The sequence below is a fragment of the Montipora foliosa genome, chromosome 6 (assembly GCF_036669935.1).
Source record: "Montipora foliosa isolate CH-2021 chromosome 6, ASM3666993v2, whole genome shotgun sequence".
In the NCBI taxonomy this organism is placed as follows: Eukaryota; Metazoa; Cnidaria; class Anthozoa; order Scleractinia; family Acroporidae; genus Montipora; species Montipora foliosa.
In genome coordinates, this window is record NC_090874.1 from 22,251,056 (window position 1) to 22,254,076 (window position 3,021).

Genomic DNA, 3,021 nt, shown 5'->3' on the forward strand with positions numbered 1-3,021 from the left:
ACCTCGGTAGCCTGAAAGTTAAGAAATAATTTGCCTTTGTTTAAACTAACAAATACACCAATACATCACTAACGTTTCATGTTTAACCTGAGAATTAGGAAAGCAGACGTTCGAAGTACTAGCTGTTGAGTTTTATTCCTCACTTATCGAGTTCCATAAGTATACAAGTTAAAAATGGTTTGTTTTAAAATCAGAAAAGAACCAATTCACCGTTGCTGTTGAGAAAAGTGTATGACAGGAAAAACAAGTTGCATCTCCGTAGCCTGAAAGTTAAGAAATAATTTGTGTTGAAATTAACAAATACACCAATTCATCACTACTGAACGTTTCATGTTTAACCTGAGAATTGGGGAAGCAGACGTTCGAAGGTGTACTAGCTTTTGAGTTTTATTCCTCAGTTATCGAGTTCCATAAGTATAAAACTTAAAAAGGTTTGCTTTGAAATCAGGAAAGAACCAATTCACCGTTGCTGTTGAGAAAAGTGTATGCCAAGCAAAACAAGTTGAATCTCCGTAGCCTGAAAGTTAAGAAATAATTTGTGTTTAAATTAACAAATACACCAAAACATCACTAACGTTTCATGTTTAACCGGACAATTAGGGAAGCAGAAGTTCGAAGGTGTAATAGCTGTTGAGTTTTATTCCTCAGTTATCGAGTTCCATAAGTATAAAACTTAAAAAGGTTTGCTTTAAAATCAGAAAAGAAGCAATTCACCGTTGCTGTTGAGAAACGTGTATGCCAGGCAAAACAAGTTGCATATCTTTAGCTGAAAGTTAAGAAATAATTTGCCTGTGTTTAAATTCGACAAATACACCAATACATCACTAACGTTTCATGTTTAACCTGAGAATTAGGAAAGCAGATGTTCGAAGGCGTACTTGCTGTTGAGTTTTATTCCTCAATTATCGAGTTCCATAAGTGTAAAACTTGAAAATGTTTTGCTTTAAAATCAGAAAAGAACCAATTCACCGTTGCTGTTGAGAAAAGTGAGTGCCAAGCAAAACACGGTAACCTGACAGTTAAGAAATAATTTTCCATTTTTTAATTGCATGATGCTGGCCGTTGTAAACAGTGTTTTAGAAAATATTTCAAATGGATTTATTGTGCCTCTGGACTATTTTGACATGTCACTCAAAATTAATTTAAAGTCCTTTGAAATATTTGTCGTCATTAAAAACTTTATAATTCAAATCATCAATTCAGTTTTTCTGTTGCTTCCAAGACCAAACTTTACGATCAACTCACAGTACGACCATGTAATTACAGTCCTTCATTGATGAATGTTATGATTGAAACGGAAAAGTTAAACTTAACCACTGCTCCAACAGCCAAGGATAACATCAATCTGAGATCCTCACCTCCAAAGCACTAACCTGAATACGTTGTTGCTTCAATCGTTTCATATCGTATCATTTCGGCGATGAACAGACGGGCCGATGAATTTTACTTCACGTTCATTGCTAATGGAGTCTTCAACGCTCTTCTATGTTTGACAGCGACCATTTTGAACAGTATTACAATTCAAGCGATAAGGCGAACTTCATCGTTACCAAAGCCGTTAAAAGCCTTTCATTTTAGCCTGGTTGTTTTTGATCTTTGTGTTGGGTTGATTGTCCACCCTCTATATGTCGCACTTTTGATTTCATGGTCGCAAAACAGCACAACTATAGAGCACACGAACATTACAGAATTTTTAGTCCCTGCTTATTTCTTATGCTACGCCTCGTTCCTAAGTGTGTTGGCTTTAACAGTTGACAGATTCTTAGCAATTACTTTACACCTCAGATATCAAGAAATTGTGACTCATAATCGTGCGGTTTTTGTGGTGATCTTATTGTTCTTGGTCAGTGGATTTTTCTCGACTGTTGGTTTGTGGTTCACGCGGGAGGAAATTACAAGAACATTAAAAATTCAAACAGTTTGTGCAATACTTTGCCTCATAATCATCACGATTCTTTATTGCAAAATCTATTTAAAGTTAGACGGCACCGAAAGCAAATTCAAGTGCTGCAAGTTCGAGAGCAGAATGGGAGAGAAAGAGCAAATGCTGCAAGGCGCTTTAAATTAGCAGGAAGCACATTTTGCGTCTACTTGGTCTTCGTAGTTTGTTACTTACCCAACGTCTGCATTAATATTGTTCTGATAAACTCTGGACTTAGCAAGACCATACTCCATTTAAAATATTACCTTTGGACTTTGGTGCTGCTCAATTCATCTCTGAATCCATTAATTTACTGCTGGAAGATGAGGGACATACGACAATCTGTCATCGATATTTTGCTTGTCTGTTACAATTACTTAGGTAGATAAGCAAGTTCGACTAAGGGCCAAGTCGCACTAGAGGACAAAACTGTTAAACCGTAAATCTTATTTCAAATCTAGTTCCTAGGTAGAAAATATAGTTCAGTAAAATCATCATCAATTAACTTACAGCATTGTAAATTGTGGTGTTTAGCTTAAGAGACATTTGGCGACGAGGGCGGTGATAAATGGAATACCAATGTGGTTGCGGATTAAAATTTGCGCGGTTATTTTGTCTAAACAACCGGAATGTCAGCGCCTGGAGAGCAAGCGAGCGGCTCGACCACATCAACGACTCCCACTGATCCTGGCGGAGCGACTGTGAAACAAGTCTTAGACATCCACGGCCTACCTCACTTCGACCCAAAGGGAGAGACAAATTCACTTTCTGTTCGATGGAAACGATGGAAACGTGCCTTTAACCTTTATGTGGCCTCGAAAAGAGTAACCAATGAATGTCAGAAAATAGCATTACTGTTACATTCGGGAGGTATGGAATTACAAGAGACTTACTACACTTTAGTACCTGAGGATAACGAAACTACATTTAACAATTGTTTAGCAGCTCTGGATAACTATTTCACGCCAAAAGTCAACGTCCCATTTGAGCTACACGTATTTCGCCAGATGCAACAGACAAAGGGAGAAACCATGGGTCAGTTTGTTTGCCGACTACATCAGAAAGCGATATCTTGTGATTTTGTTAATGTGGATGAAGCC

General features: G+C 37.5%; 1 pseudogene; it reads left to right on the top strand.

Annotated features, from left to right (window-relative positions):
- Positions 1-1,420: 1,420 nt before the first annotated feature.
- LOC138005196 (adenosine receptor A3-like) lies at positions 1,421-2,342 on the top strand (annotated as a pseudogene).
- Positions 2,343-3,021: the final 679 nt, after the last annotated feature.